Source organism: Myodes glareolus, chromosome 21 (assembly GCF_982192425.1).
Source record: "Myodes glareolus chromosome 21, mMyoGla1.1, whole genome shotgun sequence".
Classification (NCBI taxonomy): Eukaryota; Metazoa; Chordata; class Mammalia; order Rodentia; family Cricetidae; genus Myodes; species Myodes glareolus.
In genome coordinates, this window is record NC_142046.1 from 15,649,204 (window position 1) to 15,658,308 (window position 9,105).

General features: G+C 41.3%; 1 protein-coding gene across 1 annotated transcript in view; it reads right to left on the minus strand.

The window, feature by feature from the left end:
• Positions 1–9,105, minus strand: part of Sptan1 (spectrin alpha, non-erythrocytic 1) — a 70,129-nt gene that overhangs the window by 59,928 nt on the left and 1,096 nt on the right. The gene's annotated exons all lie outside the window — the stretch shown is intronic.

Here is a 9,105-nt window from a genome sequence, read left to right on the forward strand (position 1 = left end):
TTTCCCCTTTTTATTTTCAGTGGTGCTGGGCATCTAACTCAGGACTTCTTGAATGCTAAGAAAGCACCCCACCACTGAGTCACTTCTCCAGCTCTGTGTGTGTTACATGTGCCTGCACGTACACATGAGTCTGTCAGACACCATCCTCTCTCTTTTTAAGAGAGCCAGCATGTGAGATGGCTCAGTTGGTAAAGGCACTTGCAGTCAAGCCTCATAATCAGAGCTGGTGCTCAGGATTCATGTTAGAAGGAGAAAACCCACTTTCACAAGTTGTCTGCTGACTTTCACATACACGGTGGCACATGAGCACCCCTAGACACACAAATATATACATGTAATAATAATTTTTAAATATGTATTATTATTGTGAGATGGTGGTGGAAAGAGGGAGGGATGGAGGGAGGCAAAGTGCTATACCACAACTCTTAACAGCATCGCTCCGAGAGTCCCCTCTTACCTTATTTTCTGCAACAGAGTCTTCCTCACTGAACTTGGAGCTTACTGATTTGGCTCCCCCTCTTCCCCATCTGAGTCAGAGAAGCGCACTGCTATGCCTGGATTTCATTACAAGAACTTCACCTTCTGAGCCACCTCCCCAATCATAAAGTAAGTCCTTTTCTAAAACATGATTCTCTATGAAACGTTAAGCCTTGTACACTTTTTTCTTTGAACTCCCTATGTGGCTGAAAATGATGTTTAACATTTAATCCTCTTCCCTGGAATCAGATACACCTGGCCTGTACATAATTCTTCTGCCTACAGTGTTCCATCCCTTCTTTCCCTGGCATGTCCTACACATATCCCAAGACACACCGAAATGAGTAAACTCTAAGTCCTGCTGCTCCCTGTCCTCTGTTGCAGCCACACCTGCAGATACACAAAAGATTTCTACCTACCTCCTCCTGATTAGCCAGAGAGAGACACATAATGCCTGAAAGCCTTACTCTGATGTAAAGGGTATTAAGAACATTTGTTCAGCCTGTGTCCTGCTTTCCTCTGGTCTGTGAAGTGCAGCAGCTAAGAACTGTCAATGCTGAGAAAGTTCATGTTTTTGTGTGTGGAATCCTGGTCTGGATGATTTGTCTATACATTGCTCTGTATCAAAAGTAGAAAAACACCTTAGGTAGATGAGCTGCAGGCCAAGCTGTGAGATGCATTTAGGGACAGGCTGCTCTGTCAGCACAGTTCTACCTGATTTCCTTTAGCCTGACTGCTTGTGACAGGAAATATTTACGTACATAGAGCATTCTTGCTGGGTCCCAACATCGTGCTCTGCTAAAAGAAAGATTAGACTCCTCTTGGCAAAAAGATGGTAGAAATGATAGCAATTCACGGCAGACAGAAACCCAGAGACCACTGGGAAGGAAAAGTTCATCTTCAGTGGACAATTTGGGGATCCAACCTGAAATGTCAGTTGGGAATGGTTTCCCTTTGCTGGACTAACTTTTCTTTTCAATTCCTAAATTGAGGAAGCAAGCTATAAATGTGGGTGGTAAGCTACCATATAACTCCCTAAGTTTGACACCACCTCTTAGAAGTTGGACAAATGCCCGTGGACATTATCCTTACCTTTTTTATGTTCTTCGTAAAATCAATATGCTCTTCTGTACATGTTTAGTGACTCTCTTGGTATGGTAACACGGGGCTTTCCAAAACATTTAAAATGGTAAGAAAGGCATTTTTTGGTTTTTTGAAACAGGGTTTCTCTGCAGCTTTGGAGCCTGTCCTAGAACTTGCTCTTGTAGGCCAGGCTGGCTTCAAACTCACAAAGATCTTCCTGCCTCTGCCTCCCTAGTGCTGGAATTAAAGGTGTGTGCCACCATCCCCCAGCAAGAAAGGTAATTTTAAAAAAGAAAATTTGGGGGCTTGAGAGATGACTCAGCAGTTAAGAGTACTGACTGTTCTTTCAAAGGTCCTGAATTCAATTCCAGCAACCACATGGCGGCTCACAACCATCTGTAATGAGATCTGGTGTCCTCTTCTGGCCTGTAGGCAACACTGTATATATAATAAATATTTAAAAAAAAAACTTTTAAGCCAGGTGTAGTGTAATATGACTTTGATCCCAACACTGCAGAAGGATCTTGAAATTTAAGGTCAGAATGGTCAATATACAGCAAGTTCTAGGCCAGCCATGACTACACAGTGAGACCAGGTCTCAAAACAAATAGATATACATAGAAATAAATATGAATGTTGACTAAATGACCAAGAAAATACACAAATTCATTTGCAAGGAGTGGGGAAGGTAGGATAATGGTTCTTTCTCTATATTCTTTTTTTTTTTTTTTTTTTTTTTTGGTTTTTCGAGACAGGGTTTTCTGTGTAATAGTTCTGGCTGTCCTAGAACTTTTTCTGTAGACCAGGCTGGCCTTGAACTCAGAGGACTCATTCCACCTGCCTCTGCCTCCCAGGTGCTGGGATCAAAGGTTTGCACCACCACCACCCAGCTTCTTTCTCTATATTCTGAGTCTGGGAGTCTCCTGTAGTAAATGCTAGACTGGTGACAAGAATGACAAATAGTACACTGACTAAAGACGTCCAACTAGGTATCACCCTAGGAGATCCAGATCACAGTCTCAGATGGGCGGCAACAAACGATCCCTGAGGAGGCAGCTGCTCTCTTCACCAGCACAGGCTGACGTCAGTAAACAACTCAGCAAGGCACAGCTCTGTATCCTTGGTAGGCAGTGGGACTGAAAACAACTATCATCAATTCTTAAAATGAACTTCAAAAATCCTTAAAATTAATAGCTAGCTGAACTGTTGGTACATGCCTATGATCTAACACTAGGGAGACTGAGATAGGATGTTTCCAGCTGGAGGCCAGCCTGGGCTACCCAGTGAGACCCCATCAAATAAACAAACAAAAACAAAAGGATGATTTATTTATGCATTGTACTTGTTCTCATCCACAGGAAACTGTAAAAGAAAAAAAGAAAAAGAAAAAGCCAGATAGGAACGGTACACACTTTTAATCCCTGCCTGCAGGAGGCAGAATCAGGCAGTCCAAGGCCAGCTTGGTCTACAGACTGAGTTTCAGGACACAGAGCTGTATCAAAAACAACAACAAAAAGAAGGAAAACCATCAGAAATGCTGTACTTAATTTGCTTGCTTACAAAATTTTCTTATAACCATGCTCCCCCCCAGGGGAGGAAGGTAGAGCTATAACCTGAAACGGTAACCACACTACAGAGTTCAGGACTGAAGTGTAAGGTGCCTGTCCTGTCTATTACAGGACCCACCATGTTTTAAAACTCCCTTAGCTGCAGGAAAATCTCTAAGCAACCACAATGGGAGCTGAGTCTCGTAGCTCAGAACTACAGATCCAGCTACTCGGCCAAAGTATCTCAGAGTAAGTTCAAGGCTAGCTGAAACAACTCATTGAGATCCTGTCTCAAAACTTACGGTGGTGGGTCTTCTAGAAGAGGCAGCTCTTACTGTCATGTGCAAGGCCCTATTTTCAAGCTCTAGTAAGAGGTGGAGTGGGAACACATCAGGAAGCAACCCTGTCTGATGGACAATTTCCATCACAATACTCAAGATTCCACTCCAGTCTCTCTGTATGGGCTCAGCCTATTAGCAAACTGCCCCTACCAAAGCAGGGAGACCATCCAGAGAGGACCCACTGAAGTTACCCAACCTAAAAGGCTCTCTTTGTGGACTCAGTGAAGTAGAAAGAGTCAATTCTATACCAAGTACTTTGGTCAGGCAATAATAGACTTTTCTTTCCTGCAGTACATCAGCTGACGTCAGAAGGTGGGACCTCTGCCAAGCACAACCGACTCTCTCTGCAGAGTTGGACACCACCTCGCTCCCACTGCAGATTTGTATGATTACAGGAGATTATTATTCTCTTAACCTATTAGATGTTATTTAGCTGCAAGAACTCCATTTTCTTTTCACTCCTAAAAGGAACATTTTCAGACAACATGAAGAAAATAAATCTTCATAAATACAACCAAAAACTTTATTCAAAGATATGTAACCTCTCACCCAATATTACGTCAAAGTTACTGGAGTTTCTGGGACCCTGCCTGTGTGTACTACATTCCGTCCATGACTGAAGGTGCATTCTGAAAGAACCCCACCCCTGCCCTGGCAATCTGCAGCAGCCTGATAAGGCATACTCCAGAGAATGTTCCAGGGGGCACTTAACCTAATGAGATTAACACCTTTAAATCACTGGGCAAGAAGAATCTGGGAAATATGCCATTAAAAAACAATCTCCAAACCTACCAGCCTATCTATGCGCCACACTAACCGCCTAAAACCACAAAGCGGGACTGCCTCAGAGTCAACAACCCACAGCTTATCTCCATGCTGCCGATCAACTCTGATTTTTGTTAATCAGGTCCATGTATACAAAGAATAAACAAGGGGAAATCAAGGTTAAATGTATTCCCTGTGGGTTTAAGGATAGTGTTATATTTAGCTAGGGACGATGACATCTTTAATTCCAGAATTAAATTCCAAAATTTAATTCAGAGGCAGAGGCAGGTAGATTTCTTTAGTTCAAGGTCAGCCTGGTCTACAGAGTGAGTTCCAGAACAGTCAGTGCTACACAGTGAAATCCTGTCTCAAAAACAAACAAACAAAAAAAACCTGTTTGTTACATTTAAAGTAACTTTTAAGAAAAGTTTGTTTTGTTTTTCAAGACAGGATTTCTCTGTGTAAAAGTTTATATTTTTACAAATGTTAGGAGAAGATGGATATGTGGGCTCTTCATAAAGGCAGCAGTCAAAACAATAGCTGCATCCTTCAGCAAGCTGACTCAGGGGATCAAACAAGAATTACAGTCATGCCCTCCACTGTAATAAACAAAAGCACTCGTCAGCATTCTTGCAATACTGCCAGATCTAGTTGATTCTTTCCTTTTACAAATTTTATTTTTATTCTATGTTCATTGGGGTGTGCCTGCATGTTTGTCCGTGTGAGGCTGTAGAAACCCTGGAACTGGAGTTACAGACAAATGTGAGCTGTTTGGATGCTCTGAACAACAGCCAATGCTCTTAACTGCTGAGCTTTATATCCAGCTCCAGATCTAAAGGCATGAAGTCTAACTAGAAATTTCTAACTAAAATCTTCTCAATGAATTTCCAAAGATACAGGAAGTCAAAGAATGTTTCCTCATGCATAATATAAACTTGTACACATTCTATACTGAACTGGATTCCTAAACAAACTTACACGAGTATTTTGTTTGTCAGGACAGCCAAATGCCATGAAACAGCTGTTTGAGACCCTTCTTGGTACTTGGGGAATTTTAAAATGCCTTCACTCAATTTATAAGCAGTTACATGCCACTATGTATCTATACTGGGAGCATGGAGAGACAGTGGGTTAAGTAACAAGACTATGGATGAAAACATTTTCAAATCAAAGGTCAAATGTTTTAGATTCTGCAAATCTGGCACCTGTAAGTGAGTGGTTTAGGACAGCCGTAACTACATTTCATAGGGTCGAACAATTCAATTACTTGTCTTTCTATGGTACTTGAAAAGAAAAGAAAAAGTAAAGTAATATGAAAGGAATCTTTTTTGCTTGCGTTTAAATCCACTGCAGCACACTGAATGTCCTGAAGGCCAGAGGACTTGGAACACTATAAAATGAAGGTTGATTTTCAGGCCGGACACCAGCTGTTCTCTTTTGCAAGAAAGGCATTTTAGGGACTCACAGAAAAAAACGATCAGTTGGCTCTATGGAAAAATTCGTAAACATCACCCAGGGCAAAGGTCACAGAACAATTTATCAGTTTGGGTTTTGTTGCTCAGTCAGAGCTCAAATGTTCAGAACTGACAAAACCTTCTCTCTGTGGCTAATGAGGCCAGCACATAGCGAATCTCAGATTTGCAAAGCAAGAGGAATACATCCACAGATGTGAAATAGCTTGCCTGAGAACAAACTACCAAAGAATTGGTTAGCACCCACAAAACTGTGTACTAGTTGATTCTCAGATCAAACAAACCAACTCACAACCAGCTTAGCTACAGGTTTTAGTAGCGGACAGGATGTTAAGCAGAGCAGTAAATAGTACACAAACAAGATTTCCGGCAATCTGCTTGTTTCAACCACATTCCAGTCAAGATTGTGGCTCTGCATGTCAGCCTTCAAATTGATTAATTCAGCTTGTTAGCACAAATCTGCAGAAGTGAGCAGGTCTTAGCTTCAAGAAAGCAAGAGATTCATACTGCATTGCATCAAAACCCAGAAATGCAGAGCAGTGCTGGGCAACTTACTTCTGATGCTCCCCACATACTATCTTGCTGCTACTTACCTTTCAACCTGCAAAATTCAGATGAAAAGGGTTTAAGTGCAATATATTAAGATTCAAGACAGGAAAAGGCTGTAAGCCTTAGATAATTTAACAGTTTCATTTATAAAAGTGCCTGCCTTAGATTTAATAGCTATAATCACTAGCAAAGTCTGTAATTTTTAACTCTCATTTTAGGATCTCAAGATCATTTTAAGAAATTTATTTTTTCTTTTTTGAAAAGGGCTCAATTTTAGCAAACACTGAAACACTACACATAAAACATAATAGAGTGTTGTTTTGTGTCTTCTGGTTTTAAAAGACAGGGTTCTTCTGAAGCCCTGGCTGTCCTCTAACTCAGACGCCTGCCTCTGCCTCCCAAGTGCTGGGATTAAAGATGTGCGCCACCACACCTGGCCAGAATGTTGGTTTTAAAGAAAGAAACTGTTATTTCTATTTGATCACAGGGATTATGATAGAGCTAAGTCAATGGAAAAGGAGACAAACTCAGGTTACAGCACTTGTCACACTAAAAACAGTATTTATGTTTTCAGGTAATTTTTTAAATATGTAAATTATTCCCTTGGTTCTTAGGAACCAAGCAGCCATCAATTAAAGATCAGCAAACATCACATGCAAACACAAGGATGGCAATAAGAAACGAATACATTCATGCCTTAAAAGATATCAGAAAGGTAGAGAACAGCAGGCTTTGGAAATTCTAGAGTAAACATACTGACACTTCCAATCATGAAATCAGAAATCCCAACCAGACTGTCACTAACCTTTCTACCTAACAGAAAGGTCATGCGGGCAAGGGCTTCTCCTTTTTGGATCATTCAACCTTAGACATCAGTATGTCTTCACTGCAAGCCAGGCAAAAAACCCGAAAGGCAACACATTATGTGCATGCTAGTCAAATACCTGAACTCTGCGTTTACGAAACGATGACAACATGATGGAGGAATGTGGAGTCTACAGAGGGAGGGGAAAAGCAAGATAATACTTCTAAGGGCAAGTGGGGCAGAGTCACTTCAAAGTAAAGGGAACAGGTCTGTGAAAACACATGAAAACAGGTCAACATTAAATAGCAAACATTTCCCCAGTATCCAAATCCAACCAGGAATCTGAAATGTAGCAAGAGAATCAAGGCTCCGATGTCTGGACAATTACCATCACCTAAATTTGCTGCCTTGGCCAAGTCACAAGCTCTTTCAGGCCTCAGTTTGCCCAAGTATTGACATTTTAAATTTTATTTTATATTTTGGTTTTTCAAAACAAGGTTTCCTTGTGAAACTCTGGCTGTCCTGGAACTCACATTTAGTCCAAGCTGACTTCGAACTCAGAGATTCACCTGTCTCTGCCTCCCGAGTGCTGGGAATAAAGGTGTGTGCTACCACTCCCAAGCACCTGATTTTTAATACTGAGTGCTCTTTTAAAAAATAAATATGGTCTCTTTCCATCCACATTCTGATGAAATAGGAATCTTGCAGATTTTAGGAATTTGTATAGTAAAAGTAATTAAGTAAAAGCATTAAGTCATTTGTTGGTGCAGGTCCTTTACAAAACACTATTATTTCCTCCTCAAAACAAGAATAAGCAGTATGTGCAAGAGAGATGGGCAAGGTGCTGGCTCACTGCACAGCTGTTCCACTCAGCTGGCTCTGAGATCAGCCATGCGGACCTCCGCATTCCTGGAGTCAGCCTTTGCCATCGGACATGGCATTCCTCTGTGAGGCCACAGCTGATGAGCTGCAGCAGACCTAGATGCAGAGTGGAGGCTTCCCTCAGACCCTCTGTCCTTTCCATGTTCCAGGGAGAATGGGGGGAGCTATCCTAAGAGCCATTTCTCAATATCCACAGAGGCCCCACCCTTTGAGGTGAAAGGAGACAAGGAAAATACAAAATTCTAATCCATGGAATTAAAACCTACACTTAATATGGCTCTCCCCACTTAAACTTGTTCAGTAGATTACTTGACATCAGATTTTTCCAATTATTGGATTATTACAAAACATACAGCCAAGGCCAAATGCACTATCAGAAAATAGCTGGCTGCTGCCTGCCACAGGCCCTGCTACTTAGGAAGCTGAGGGTGAAGCTTTAAGCCTGAGCCCAGGAGTTTGAGACAACAGAGTAAAGGCCTCCTCTTTAAGAGGACTATAAAAGCCAAGGCTGGTGGCAGCCAAGCTTGTTGGCAGAAGTATAATAAGTTCAAGACCAGCTACAACCAATTACACAGTTCCAGAAAGAGCTACATATCAAGACCTTGTCTCAAAAAGTAGGGAGTGGGAATGCATATTTAAAATAAGTCCCTAAGCCCTGGGTTAACCCTAAGAACGGGTCCACACTTGTTTGGTATAGGACAAGCCTTGCATTCCATCCTTTTTATCTAGGTCCCTGGATAACAGTCAACACACTTTGAGGGTCCCTTTGAGAAATTAATGACCCAGTTACTAAAAAAGGCTTATTGTTAATTTCCTGCAGAGAACCTTAGTGGAGCACATTTTTTTTTTTTTTTGGTCAACTTTGACTTCAATTTGACCTTTAAAATCTAAGCCATTTAGTATGAGTGGGATCCTTGGCGCAACAGCTCATGCAACTCACTGCTGCTGCTGCTATTCTTAAACCCTTGTTTCCTGGCTGCAAGACACCCCCACCCTGCCATCTTTGATACATTCTGTTTCACTGAGGTCCAATTGCTATGACAACGCAATTTCTTAACATATTATGAAAATGCTTCGTATTTCTTGACAGCCATGATAATTAGCTTTTTCAAAATACCAAAGGAAAGAACAAACGAATTAAAATATTTGGGGTCTATATATAAAAATCTGATTATTTGGGAAGT